The following is a 15,152-nucleotide window of genomic DNA, read 5'->3' as shown; positions in this document are numbered from 1 at the left end:
AGAGCACGGAAAACGTTAGAGCACCAGGTGACTCTGGGAAATGGAGTCCAGGCCAGGGCATTCCTAGATAGACTTACTGGCCCTCTCCTAGGACTTCAGTACGGGGTGGGTGGAGACAGGCTGGGAACCAGAGGGCGTTTGCTTTTGTTTCCATCCCTCCTTCCCTTCCTTCCCACCCCAGATCTCGAGGGTCAGCTGCTGTTCTTCCTTTCTTGAACAAAATCTTAAGAAGTGACAGCCACTGCTGCTGAGTCCCAAATCCTGGTTCCCTCACACACGCTGTTTCCCTCAGGAAAATCCCCTGCTGCTTTATTCCTGGACAGCTTCTCTCAAGTAACCCATGACAAGGATTTCAATGTAACTCTCAGCACAGGTGTACACGGCACAGTTTAACATCTAGATTTGAGAATACAATTTTTACTTGTGTCTTTTATTTGTGGTTCTTTTCAAAGTATTTTACACCACCCTCTAATTCACCAAGTACAAAAAAAAAAAAAAAAAAAAAAAAAAAAAAAAAAAAAAAAAAAAAAACAAAGAAAAAAACAAAGAAAAAAAGAGAACTGGATACAGGACTAACATTGCCAAGTATCTTCTAGGGGCCAGATTAACAGAGTAAATGCCTTACTTTGTATCAATTATACCTCAGGTTAATTCTGGAGACCGTATTCTCAATTTACAAAGAGAAAGCTGAGGTGGAAAGAGATAAGAATTAAATTTGCCCATGGAAGTATGGTAAAAAAGTCTAGGTTAAAGGCCAAAGTGAAATATTGGTTTAAGAAATCTTTCAGGACCAGAATGGAGAGTGTGATTGCACATTAAACACTGGCAAAGTGTTTTCAACATGTCTTAAAATGCTATGTCTAGACCAACTCTAAGGTTTTTTTTTTAATATAAAGATTTATTCATTTACATGCAAAACTGAGTTACAGAGAGAGAGAGAGAGAGAGAGAGAAAGAGAGAGGCAAAAATATCTTCCACCTGCTGGTTTATTCCCCAAATGACTGCAACAGCCAGAGCTGGGCTGACCTGAAGTCAGGAGCCTGGAGTTTCTTCCAAGTCTCCCAAGTGGGTGCAGGGGCCCAAGCACTTAGGCCAACCTCTGCTGTTTTCCCAGGTATCTCAGCATGGAGATGGATCAGATGTGGAGCAGCTGAAACTTGAACCTGTGCCCATCTAGGACACAGGCTGGTGAAGCAGGTGGTGGCTTTACCCTCCACACGATAGTGCCAGCCCCATCCACACTAAGCCTGAATTCATAACTCTACTCCTGGTTTGGACTGGAAGTTTTCTGGCAGAAAGATTATTAATGTCTCTGGCTTTCATTATAGGTATAGAAATAGTAGTGTGTTCTTGGTTTCATTGATATAGAATGGTGATGCAACTGCAAGATAAAGCTGTGCAGAGGGGCTGGCACTGTGGCATAGTGGGTAAAGCTGCCACCTGCAGTGCCAGCATCCCATATGGGCACTGGTTTGAGTCTCAGCTGCTCCACTTCCAATCCAGGTCTCTGCTATGGCCTGGGAGAGCAGAGAAAGATGGCCCATGTACATGGGCCCCTGCACCTGTATGGGAGACCTGGAAGAAGCTCCAAGGCTCTTGGCTTTGAATCAGCTCAGCTTTGGCCATTGTAGCCATCTGGGGTGTGAACCAGCAGATGGAAGACCTCTCACTGCTTCTGCCTCTCTATAACTCTGCCTTTCACATAAATAAATAAATCTTTAAAAAAATCTGTACAGAAACTGGCAGTGCAACACTTTGGGGTGCTCTGCTATGAGCTGCTGGTGGGAAATCCACCCTTCGAGAGCGTCTCTCACACTGAGACATACAGACGCATCCTGAAGATGGATGTGAAGTTTCCTGTAACAATGTCTTCGGGAGCCCAAGACTTCATATCCAGGCTTCTGAGATACCAGCCGTCAGAGTGGCTGCCCCTGGCCCAGATCCTGAGGCACCCCTGGGCCCAGGCCCACTCCTGGAGGGTGCTGCCTCCTTGTGCTCATCCAGCTTCCTGAATCCTGTCTGCCTCTGTCTGCATTTGTGCAGGGAGCTCTCCTGGCTCTGTTAACTCATCTATTTTTTGTTTGTTTCCTTTTTAAGATGCAAGATATAAATTAATAAAAGCTGAATTGTTTAGTACCAGCTGAAAAAAAAAATGCAGAGGATCTCAACAGCTAAACCCAAGACTAGGAACTTTATCTAAAGAAATGCCTACAGGGATGGTGTTGTGGTGTACGAGGTACAACTGCCATCTGTGACTCAGCATCCCCTATGGTGCTGATTTGAGTCACAACTGTTCCACTTCTGATCCAGCTCCCTGCTAATGGCCTTGGAAAGCAATGGAAGATGGCCCAAGTTTTTAGGCCTCTGCATCCAAGTGGGAGGAAGCTTTTGGCTCCTAGATTCAGATCAGCACAGCTCTGGTCATTGTGGCCAACTGGGGAGTGAACCAGCAGGTGGAAGACTTCTCTCTGCCTTTTCTTCTCTCTCTGTGTAACTCTTTCAAATAAATATATCTTAAAAAAAAGAGTTGTATGTATACTTATTTCAGAATATCTGACTGATCACCTAATGAAGATGTATCAAATTTATAAAATAAAAATCATCAGATTTACAATTTATACAAATTTATAAAATCCTCAGATAGAATAAATCTTTTTCTTTTCTTTCCTTTCCTTTTCTTTTCTTTTCTTTTCTTTTCTTTTTGGACAGGCAGAGTGGACAGTGAGAGAGAGAGACAGAGAGACAGAGAGAAAGATCTTCCTTTTGCCGTTGGTTCAGAAAAGAAAAGAAAAGAGTTGCAGACAGAGACAGAGAATGAAGTGTTCCATCCATTGGTTCACTCCACAGAGGGCCACAAAGGCTGTGGCAGGGTGCTGATCCAAAGCCAAGAAACAGGATTCCTTCCAGGTCTCCAAGGACTTGGGCCATCTTCCACTGCTGTCCTAGACCATAGCAGAGGACTGAATCATAAGTGGAGTAGTCGGTACTTGAACTGGCACGCTTATGGGATGCTGGTATGGTACTGCAGGTGATGGTTTTACCCACTAAACCACAGTGCCAACCAGCCCCTCTTTAACAAAATATTTTAAAGTCCCCAGAATTGTACAGAACTGTGAAGGATAATGAATAGTCAAGTCAATATTGAAGTAAAAGAAGAATACTTAATATATTTTACAAAGCTATAGTAATCAAAATAGCATATCACTGGCATTAAAGCAGATACATTAAGCAATGGGGCAGAATAGAGAACAAGTCATTAACCTATAGTCAACTGATTTTTAAGGTGTCTATTGGTCTAGAAACATTAAACTTAATTTTTTTCCATTTGTACAGGGGTAATGCACTGTATTAAATATGTAAGGTCTTATCTACGTGGGTTTGATTACAGAACAAATAAAGTGTTCTCTAAATAAAAAAAAAGAAAAATGAGTAGTCTCTTCAATACAAGGTGCTTGGAAAAGTCAACCAATTCTTTTTGCATTTGAAGAGAAATTATCCAGATAACACTGAGAGCCTAGAGTGCTTCATGAAATTTATGGGGTAATGTGAGGGTATTTTAAAGATGAAAGGAGAGGAGGTTGTAGGCATTTCTTTAATTTATTTATTTGCTTACTTATTAATTAACAGAGAGAGAGAGAGGGAGAGATCTTCCACCTGCTGTTTCACTTCCCCAGATGGTGGCATCAGCCAGGGCTTGATCATGCCAAATCCAGGAGCCAGGAGCTTCTTCATGGTCTCCTGCCTGGGTGGCTGGGGCACAAGTACTTGGGTCATCTTCCACTGCTTTTGCAAGGCCATTAGCAAAGTGCTGGATTGGAAGTGCAGCAGCCAAGACTAAAACCAGTACTCATATGGGATGCTGGAGTCATAGTTGGCAGTTTTACCTGTTACACCACAACAGCAGCTGCTGTAGGTGTTTCTTTAAGAAAAAACTCCCTAGTTCTGGGTTTAGCTCTAGTGATCTTCTGCATAAATAGAAGGTTTACACAGCCAGTTTCTGCATAGCTTTATCTTGCAGGTGCATCACCATTCTACAGCAGTAATAAAAGCAACATGCTAGTATTTCTGTACCTCAAATGAAACCAGAGAAATTAGTGATTTTTCTGCCTGAAAACTTTCAGTTTAAAACCAGGAAGAGTCACTGATTAAGACTTTGTGTGCATGGGGCTTCCACTTTAGTGCAGAGGATAAAGCCACTGCCTGCCATGGCAGCATCATATGGACATGGGTTTGAGTCCCAGATGCTCCACTTCTGATCCATCTTTGATAATGCACCTGGGAAATGAGCAGAGGATGGCCCAAGTCCAGGGCTCCTGCAACCACTTGGGAGACCTGGAAGAAGCTCTTGGCTCTTGACTTTGGTGGGCCCATCTCTGGCTGTTGCAGCAATTTGGGGAGTGAACCAGCAGATGGAAGATCTCTCTGTCTCTCCCTCTCTCTCTTTGTAAGGCTATCTTTCAAATAAATAAATAAATAAATATTTAGCAAAAATAAACAAGACTTAGAATGAGGCCAGACATTGCATTTTAAGACATGTTGAGTTCGGAAGCAGTCCACACAGCAGACTCATAGAATGACAATCATTTTAAATAGCATATAGATGTAGCATTAGGTGTGAGAATATAAAGTATCATACCTAGTTCTCATCTCTTTTTCAAAATGGGAGGGCACTCTAAAGATTGTAGTTCTAGCAGAGTCTTTTTGTGCCAGTTACTATCCATCATTCATTAAAAATCTTTATAACTTCTTTGCTTTATCTAATTTGCTTTAGAGTTCACACCAGTGACTCACTACATCTTGACTTTTGTTTCTTCCATGTGATCAAGATCTATTTCTGAAATCACAGCTGATCAATCATGTTCCATCTGTCTCTTGTTGCAAAGTTGTATTTGACCTGGTTTTTCATGCAGACCTATGTCAAGATAGAAACATTTGATGAGAAGATGTCAGTGTAAATATGTTTTTAGTCACATTTGATTAACAATGAAGATTTAGGAGTGGTCTTCAGACTAACTTTATCTGTAGTCCATTGCTAAACTTAGATATATCTGTTCTGTATACAGAGGTCGTCGCCCCGAAGTACCTAGCCAGGACTATTTTGCTGGGAATTGTACTTCTGTAGAAGTATGCCATTCAATAGGCCCAAAGTTCAAAATAAAAGTGTTTAACAAAACCAACAAGATGATAGCAAATTGAGTTACATCTATGCATATAAGCTATGCAGAAGTTATATGTTAAAACAACGAACAAGGTTACAAGCGAATAGCAGAATACCATAATTAACATCATATAAGTACACAGGAAATGCTTATTAACCTCAGTCAAAGTTTTCAGGCCCATGAACATGGGCTGGTATTGTGGCCCAGTGGTTCAGCTGCCATCTTTGATGCCTACATCCCATATGAGTGCCAATTTGAGTCACTTCTGATATGACTCCATGCTAATGGACCTGGGAAAGCAGTAGAAGATGACATAAGTGCTTGGACCCCTGTCACCCATGGGGAAGACTCAGATGAAGTTCCTGATTCCTGGCTTCAGCCTTGCCCCATTCCATATATTGCAGCCATTTGTGGAGTATACCATGGATGGAAGACCTCTCTTTCTCTGTCTCTCCCTCTTTGTCTGTAATTCTGCCTTTCAAATAAATGAAAAACTAAATCTTTGAAATAAAACAAAAACAATGAACAGAGTTGTGATCTGAAAGAAGGAGTATTACAGTGTGCTAACTGCTTACATTAAATATGTATAATATCTGATCAAAAAATTCTGAAAGTTAAAAACTGAATCCAAGACAGGCTTATGTTTTCTTTTTTAACTGCAATATCTGGTATTTTCAAGTTTTGGGGTTCACTAAGAAGTGACAACTCTATTCACTAATTGCAAGGCTAGGAGTTCATGATGCCAGATATTCGGTGCATAATTTTTGTGTCTGCTAATGTTTTCAAGGATATTATGGTATGATGATAATAGATTCTTCTTTTTTTAAATTTATTCATTTTTGCTTGAAAGCCAGAATTACAAAGAGGCAGAGGTAAGAGAGATAAAGATGTCTTCCATCTGCTTGTTCTCTCTTCCAAATGGCCACAAAGGTCGGAGCTGGGCTGATCTGAAGCCAGGAGCTTCTTCTGGTTCTCCCACACTGGTGCAGGGGCCCAAGGGCTTTCGAGCCATCTTCCATTGCTTTCCCAGGCCATAGCAGATAGCCAGATCAGAAGTGGAGCAGTCGGGACCTGAATCATTGCCAATATGGGATGCCAGCACTGCAGGTAGTGACTTTGCTTGCTATGCCACAGTGCCGGCCCTGATAACGGATTCTTACTGAGCTCATACAATAACGTTGCCACAAGAAATCAAAAAAGTTTTTCATTTTAGAGGAATTAAGTAGGTGGAAAGGTAAACATTTCCATCTATTTACAAAACTATACTAAAGTATAGTAACCGATAGAAATTGTAGAGATCTTCCTGAATCTAGATGAAACACTGAAATGCAGAACCAAAATATTTAAATAAAAGCATAGAAATCCATAAATATGATTAATTCAATCTCATGTAACTAATTCTATGTATTTGAAAGACAGTTACAGAGAGAGACAGAGACACACAGAGAGAGAGAGAGCACTTCCATTTGCTGGTTCACTCCCCAAGTGGCTGAAACAGTTGGAGCTGAGCTGATCTGAAGCTAGGATCCAGGAGCTTCTTCTGGGTCTCCCATGTGGATGTAGAGGCCCAAGGACCTGAGCCATTCTCTGTTGCTTTCTCAGGAACATTAATGGGGAGCTGGATCAACAGTGGAGCTCCCAGGACTCAAACTGGTGCCCATATGAAATGCTGGAGCATCAAGCCAGGGCTTTAACCCACTGTGCCACAGCACTGGCCCCCTACTAGCAGTTTAATGGATTTTTAGTTTTTTTCTTTCCCTCAGCATTCTGGAAATTAGTGTCTAAAGTAGCCTAAGATCTGTATTTAAGAATATTTTCTGTTAAACTGATTTCAAGTGTTTTTAGAAAATACAAAATTATGGATGGCACAAGTCTTTAAATATACATGGTTAAAATGAAATTGATTAATTGACATGAGCCATTTACATTCATCCCATAGAGCATGTTACAAAGCAACTAAAGAGGGGGTCAGCATTGTGGCATAGCATGTTAAGCTGCCACCTATGATGCTGGCATCCCATATGGGTTATACTTCGAGTCCTGGTTGCTCCACTCTGATCCAGCTCCCTGCTAATGCACCTGGGAAAGCAGCAGAGGATGGCCAAGTGTTTGGGCTCCTACACCCTTTTGGGAGATATGGGTGATCCTGTCAGACTGCCTGCCTTGCCCATGCAGGAGGTTGAAAGGGCATGGTGCACCAGGCCTACCGGGAGGGACCCCACGGCCTCCTTCCTGTCAGGCAATGGGATCTCTGGGTGCATTTCCCCCAACCACCACCAATCAGCTAAACTGCTCCTGGGTGTGGCCCAGGCCCACCTGGAAATCTACTCTTCAAGCTGAATGGAGAAGCATAGCAGTGCCAATGTCAGCTTCATCCTATAGAATTAGTATTGCCCTGAATTAGTTATGCTCCTGCTGCCTGCCCTTTCAAAAGTATACATGGTTGTTAATAAAGCAGACATGATCACCGAAGCCTGGCCCATCCTTGGCTATTGTGTCCCTTTGGGGTGTGAACCAACAGAAGATCTCTCTCCCTCTGTCTTTCCTTCTCTGGAATTCTGCATCTCAAATAAATAGATAAATCTTTTTAAAAGGAAAGAAAGAAATGGAGTGATTTTACAAACCTGTTGTCTCCCTTAGTCCTCTGGGTCTCCTTTTTATCAAGATAACCATCATGACTGATAACAACAAAACAGAACTATCAGATTTTAAGACTTTATAACTTTTAGGAAATTTATATATCAATGGTATATCTATATTGATATAATTTAAAATTGAGCATAATTTCATGACAGTACTTTACATACAATCTAAATTGCATAATCAGCTATTACCTCTACAAGATAGGATATATCCTTTGACACATCAAGGGTTCCTGTTGGAAATCTCAAAGTGAAAAAATTTAGAACCTTGATTCTGAGAAATCTGTTAAGGATGCCAAAGGGGCTTAAAATATTTGGTCAAAATAAACTCCCTATTAATTTTGAAATAACATCCATCCACTTAGAGTGATCCAACCAGTTATAAACCAGATTTATTCTATCTGAGGATTTTATAAATTTGTATAAATTGTAAATCTGATGATTTTTATTTTATAAATTTGATACATCTTCATTAGGTGATCAGTCAGATATTCTGAAATAAGTATACATACAACTCTTTTTTTTAAGATATATTTATTTGAAAGAGTTACACAGAGAGAGAAGAAAAGGCAGAGAGAAGTCTTCCACCTGCTGGTTCACTCCCCAGTTGGCCACAATGACCAGAGCTGTGCTGATCTGAATCTAGGAGCCAAAAGCTTCCTCCCACTTGGATGCAGAGGCCTAAAAACTTGGGCCATCTTCCATTGCTTTCCAAGGCCATTAGCAGGGAGCTGGATCAGAAGTGGAACAGTTGTGACTCAAATCAGCACCATAGGGGATGCTGAGTCACAGATGGCAGTTGTACCTCGTACACCACAACACCATCCCTGTAGGCATTTCTTTAGATAAAGTTCCTAGTCTTGGGTTTAGCTGTTGAGATCCTCTGCATTTTTTTTTTCAGCTGGTACTAAACAATTCAGCTTTTATTAATTTATATCTTGCATCTTAAAAAGGAAACAAACAAAAAATAGATGAGTTAACAGAGCCAGGAGAGCTCCCTGCACAAATGCAGACAGAGGCAGACAGGATTCAGGAAGCTGGATGAGCACAAGGAGGCAGCACCCTCCAGGAGTGGGCCTGGGCCCAGGGGTGCCTCAGGATCTGGGCCAGGGGCAGCCACTCTGACGGCTGGTATCTCAGAAGCCTGGATATGAAGTCTTGGGCTCCCGAAGACATTGTTACAGGAAACTTCACATCCATCTTCAGGATGCGTCTGTATGTCTCAGTGTGAGAGACGCTCTCGAAGGGTGGATTTCCCACCAGCAGCTCATAGCAGAGCACCCCAAAGTGTTGCACTGCCAGTTTCTGTACAGATTTTTTTAAAGATTTATTTATTTATGTGAAAGGCAGAGTTATAGAGAGGCAGAAGCAGTGAGAGGTCTTCCATCTGCTGGTTCACACCCCAGATGGCTACAATGGCCAAAGCTGAGCTGATTCAAAGCCAAGAGCCTTGGAGCTTCTTCCAGGTCTCCCATACAGGTGCAGGGGCCCATGTACATGGGCCATCTTCCTCTGCTCTCCCAGGCCATAGCAGAGACCTGGATTGAAAGTGGAGCAGCTGAGACTCAAACCAGTGCCCATATGGGATGCTGGCACTGCAGGTGGCAGCTTTACCCACTATGCCACAGTGCCAGCCCCTCTGCACAGCTTTATCTTGCAGTTGCATCACCATTCTATATCAATGAAACCAAGAACACACTACTATTTCTATACCTATAATGAAAGCCAGAGACATTAATAATCTTTCTGCCAGAAAACTTCCAGTCCAAACCAGGAGTAGAGTTATGAATTCAGGCTTAGTGTGGATGGGGCTGGCACTATCGTGTGGAGGGTAAAGCCACCACCTGCTTCACCAGCCTGTGTCCTAGATGGGCACAGGTTCAAGTTTCAGCTGCTCCACATCTGATCCATCTCCATGCTGAGATACCTGGGAAAACAGCAGAGGTTGGCCTAAGTGCTTGGGCCCCTGCACCCACTTGGGAGACTTGGAAGAAACTCCAGGCTCCTGACTTCAGGTCAGCCCAGCTCTGGCTGTTGCAGTCATTTGGGGAATAAACCAGCAGGTGGAAGATATTTTTGCCTCTCTCTTTCTCTCTCTCTCTCTCTCTCTCTCTGTAACTCAGTTTTGCATGTAAATGAATAAATCTTTATATTAAAAAAAAAACCTTAGAGTTGGTCTAGACATAGCATTTTAAGACATGTTGAAAACACTTTGCCAGTGTTTAATGTGCAATCACACTCTCCATTCTGGTCCTGAAAGATTTCTTAAACCAATATTTCACTTTGGCCTTTAACCTAGACTTTTTTACCATACTTCCATGGGCAAATTTAATTCTTATCTCTTTCCACCTCAGCTTTCTCTTTGTAAATTGAGAATACGGTCTCCAGAATTAACCTGAGGTATAATTGATACAAAGTAAGGCATTTACTCTGTTAATCTGGCCCCTAGAAGATACTTGGCAATGTTAGTCCTGTATCCAGTTCTCTTTTTTTCTTTGTTTTTTTCTTTGTTTTTTTTTTTTTTTTTTTTTTTTTTTTTTTTTTTTTTTTTTGTACTTGGTGAATTAGAGGGTGGTGTAAAATACTTTGAAAAGAACCACAAATAAAAGACACAAGTAAAAATTGTATTCTCAAATCTAGATGTTAAACTGTGCCGTGTACACCTGTGCTGAGAGTTACATTGAAATCCTTGTCATGGGTTACTTGAGAGAAGCTGTCCAGGAATAAAGCAGCAGGGGATTTTCCTGAGGGAAACAGCGTGTGTGAGGGAACCAGGATTTGGGACTCAGCAGCAGTGGCTGTCACTTCTTAAGATTTTGTTCAAGAAAGGAAGAACAGCAGCTGACCCTCGAGATCTGGGGTGGGAAGGAAGGGAAGGAGGGATGGAAACAAAAGCAAACGCCCTCTGGTTCCCAGCCTGTCTCCACCCACCCCGTACTGAAGTCCTAGGAGAGGGCCAGTAAGTCTATCTAGGAATGCCCTGGCCTGGACTCCATTTCCCAGAGTCACCTGGTGCTCTAACGTTTTCCGTGCTCTGAGCGCCTGTGCGTGTGCATGTGGGAGAACGTACGCATGCGCGTGCCTTTCCCTGTGGCCCGGGGGTTGAGAACAGAGGAAGTTCATTTACTGATCAGAGTGTGCCCTGAGAGGCCGCACTGCTCGTTCTCCCACATTCCCTGGGGAATCTTGCTCTGCAAGTGCAATTGCAGGCGGTTCGGGAGCACACACCCCAGACCTGCCGCCCGCTGCTTCTGTGCCTCTGCATCTGCCACCGTGGGCCCCAAGTTCCAGCGACTTCTCCTGTCCCACACTTTCCGCTTTGCTCTCCAGGTGTCCTGAAGAAAGGGGACGTGCTCCCGAGAGTTTCCACGGCAAGTATGGAGAACAGGAAGGGGCATCTATGCGTGTGTGGGAGAGGGGTGGGTGCGATGGCGGGTAGCGGCTCCCAGACATTGATCACTTGGTTCTCAGTGATCCTGGGAGCGTCTCTGGCAGAGTCAAGGCTGGAACCCAGGTGTTGTGTCTCCCACCGCCGCTTCCCAGTCTCCCGATGCACGGCCAGTCCCACGGGCTGCCTCACTCAAATTCTCCTTACAGTACACTGGACGAGGAATGGCACAAGCAGGGCAGTTGAGAGCATGGCAAAGGAAGGAGTCCCCTTCCCTAGATTTAAATAGCCCAGTTCTCATTTAGGGTGGGTCAGAGAATGCCTTCTGGCTGGGCTTCCAGCAATACCCCATGGTTGTTCCAGCTGGGTGGGGCCCAGTGGCCCCCAGGCTGGACCCTGTGGACACATCTGACAGCCAGGGCGCTATGAGTTTGGCTGTATTTCCCAGCGGCAATGTGAAGCTTGTGCAGTAGCTTAGTAGATTGATCTCTCCTCCGTGTTTAATTAACAGACTCTTTTTCAATCTGGAGCTTGAGGCCATGGAAATGTAGCTGATTTATTTTCCTGCTTTTCGATTTCTGTCTTCAACCCTTTTTTCTTATGTTATTAGGGATGTCAACTATTATTACCTGCTGCTAATCCCTTTGCAAAGTGAGAAGTGAACTGAAATTAGTCTACCGTGTGAGTTAATAATGAGCTACTTTAATATGGATTTTCATAAAATAGAGAGCTATGAAGACATAAATACAGAAAAGTAGCAATTTTTCTCTTCTAGTTCTTTAAAGTGACTCAATGCTCCACCAAGCTGATTATCTTACAGTCCATATGGTTTTAATTAAGAGGGTCAGTTACTTTTTAATGTTTTTATTTATTTATTTGAAAGGCAGAGTTACAAAGAGGCAAAGGCACAGAGAGATAGAGAGGTCTCCCATCTGCTGGTTCACTCCCTAGATGGTCACAATGGCCAGAACTGCATGGAAGTCAGGAGCCAGGAAATTCTTCCAAGTCTCCCACACAGATGCAGGGGACCAAGCATTTGGGCCATCTTCCACTGTTTTCCCAGGCCATAGCAGAGAGTGGAGCAGCCAGGTCTTGAACCAGCACCCTTATGGTTTTACCTGCTCAGCCACAACACCAGCTTCAAATTACTTTTCTTATTCTGAGTTCTGTGTTTAACCCCATGCCATTTTCAACATGGGAGGATATTAATGACAGATTTTCATAATGACTGTGGTCTATGGAAGCCTTTATACAAGGTGTTAATGTGAGGAGGGGTAAGGAAGAAAAGAGAAAATATGCTCCCCTCCCCCCACAGAGATAGTATACTATACTTTTACTATACACAGTATAGTAAAAGATGTGGCTTTGGGCTGGCACTGTGACTCAGTATGTTAATCCTCTGCCTGTGGTGCCAGCATCCCATATGGGCACCCGTTTGAGTCCCAGCTGCTCCTCCTCTGATCCATCTCTCTGCTATGGCCTGGGAAGGCATGTGGGGGGTCTCCATGTGGGAGACCCAGAAGAAGCTCCTGGCTCCTGGCTTTAGATTAATGCAGTTCTTCTGGCCATTTTGGCCAACTGGGGAGTGAACCAGCAGAAGGAAGACCTTTCTGTCTGTCTCAATATTTGTATTTCTACCTCTCAAATAAATAAATAAAACATCTTTAAAAAAAAAGAGACATGTGGCCCTAAAAACTATTGCTATAGACTAACTTTCAGTATAATGAAGTTATCACTTGATTAACTGAGTGGTTCATAGATTCTGTTAGAGTCCTGTTGTCACCAGATTATTAATCTGTGAAACTCATTTAGCATAGTAAGGTTGCCTAGGAAGTAAAAATAGAAAGTGAATCCTGGATAGATGTTGTTAGGGTAACAACATCTTCCTCTGAAACCCAGTGTGTTTTTGAACTTTTCTCCCATGTACTCCCTATCACAGTGCTTGCGAGTGGACAAGCAGTTACGTGTTTCTGCTGAAAAGAGCTGCTTCACACCCAGGAAACAACTGTAAGACACTTTCTCAGCAACTATGTTGTGTGTACATTAATATGAACTTGAAAGGGCCGGCGCCGCAGCTCACCAGGCTAATCTTCCACCTAGCGGCGCCGGCACACCGGGTTCTAGTCCTGGTCGGGGTGCCGGATTCTGTCCCGGTTGCCCCTCTTCCAGGCCAGCCCTCTGCTGTGGCCAGGGAGTGCAGTGGAGGATGGCCCAGGTGCTTGGGCCCTGCACCCCATGGGAGACCAGGAAAAGCACCTGGCTCCTGGCTCCTGCCATCGGATCAGCGCGGTGCGTCGGCCACAGTGCGCCGGCCACAGCAGCCATTGGAGGGTGAACCAATGGCAAAAGGAAGCCCTTTCTCTCTGTCTCTCTCTCTCACTGTCCATTCTGCCTGTCAAAAAAAAAAAAAAAAAATGAACTTGAAAACAGCCAAGAACAGGATTCCTGGACTACTCAGGCTAACTCACTGTCCTTGGCACATCATTCCCTGCTCTGTTATAAGTTTCTGGCAAGTTCTTTAAAATTTTTAGGAGAGATATGTTTCACACAAGAGACATAATCTGGTAATGTAGCAGTGATGTCTTTAAGGAAAGGTGGCATATGAGGAAGCAGTCTGATGGTGTCCATTCATTTTCCCATTTTTTTTTTTTCTGACAGGCAGAGTTAGACAGTGAGAGAGAGAGACAAACAGAAAGGTCTTCCTTCCATTGGTTCACCCCCCCAAATGGTTGCTACGGCTGGCACGCTGCACTGATCCAAAGCCAGGAGCCAGGTGCTTCTCCTGGTCTCCCATGCGGGTGCAGGGCCCAAGCACTTGGGCATCCTCCACTGCCTTCCTGGGCCACAGCAGAAAGCTGGACTGGAAGAGGAGCAACTGGGACAGGACTGGCACCCCAACTGGGACTAGAACCTGGAGTACCGGCACCACAGGCAGAGGATTAGCCTAGTGAGCCATGGCTCCAGCCCATTCATCTCCCCATTAATAACTTTCATTGATGTCTACCACAGTGTGGCAGAAGGCAATCATCCTTCTGAATTGCATCAAGCCAGGAGGATTCATCGACAGTTTATCTGAGCTTTCTTTGTATGAGGAAATAACCAAAATACTACATTGTATACAGGGTATTTTCTTTTAGATCAATTTTATTTACTTGAAAGGCAGATTTACAGAGAGATTGAAAGAGAGGTCTTCCATCTGTTGGTTCACTCCTCAAATGGCCACAATGACTTGGGCTGGGCCAGGTGAACCCAGGAGCTTGGAGCTTCTTCTGGTTCTCACACTTGATTTCAGGGGCCCAAACACTTGGGCCATCATCCTCTGCTTTCCCAGGTGAATTAGTAGGGAGCTATATTGGAAATGGAGCAGCCACGTCTTGAACCAGTGCCCATGTGGGGTGCTGGCACTGCCAGGGTCTGCTTAACTTACTATACCAGTCCCATGTGCATTTTTTCAATGGGGGAGGGGTTAATTTTTTTTTCTAATATGACTCTCAAAATAAAGATTATAATGTGTAGTAGATGATGATTTTGGTTATATTTTGAGTTTCCTTAAATTTCTATATTTTTGAAGTTAATGAGTACTAGTAGTTATTTTTTTAAAAAGATTTATTTATTTTACTTGAAAGTCAGAGTTACAGAGAGGAGAGGCAGAGAGAGAGAAGTCTTCATCTGCTGGTTCACTCCCCAGTTGGCTTCAGTGGTCGGAGCTGTGCCGATCCAAAGCCAGGAGCCAGGAGCTTCTTCTGTGTAGTAGTTATGTTATGTTATCCTTGCTTTGGATAAACAAACTCTCTCCCATCCCTCAGTTAAAATGCTTTTTAAAATAGGTTTATTTTGAGGGCTGGCATTGTGGCATGGCAGGTGAGGCTGCCACCTACAGTGCTGCCATCTCATATGGGTGCTTGTTTGAGATCCAGCTTTCTGCCGTGGCCTGGGAAAGCAGTGAAAGATGGCCCAAGTTCT

The 15,152-nt window shown here is 43.5% G+C and overlaps 1 protein-coding gene across 5 annotated transcripts in view; it reads left to right on the top strand.

Moving 5' to 3' along the window:
* The first annotated feature begins 10,837 nt into the window (after nucleotides 1-10,837).
* The window catches only part of LOC138844788 (zinc finger protein 568-like), a 52,770-nt gene continuing 48,455 nt past the window's right edge, over nucleotides 10,838-15,152 (top strand). For 2 of the 5 annotated variants that reach the window (XM_070054835.1, XM_070054832.1), the window contains exon 1: nucleotides 10,882-11,172. The gene's annotated coding sequence lies outside the window, so the exon portion shown is untranslated. Of the gene's footprint in view, nucleotides 11,177-15,152 lie in introns of all 5 variants that reach the window. The other 3 variants (XM_070054834.1, XM_070054836.1, XM_070054833.1) reach the window with 3 other exon arrangements.

The sequence above is a fragment of the Oryctolagus cuniculus genome, chromosome 12, assembly GCF_964237555.1.
Source record: "Oryctolagus cuniculus chromosome 12, mOryCun1.1, whole genome shotgun sequence".
NCBI lineage: Eukaryota > Metazoa > Chordata > Mammalia > Lagomorpha > Leporidae > Oryctolagus > Oryctolagus cuniculus.
Note: the sequence above shows the minus strand (reverse complement) of the source record. Positions and strands in the feature narration are given on the sequence as shown.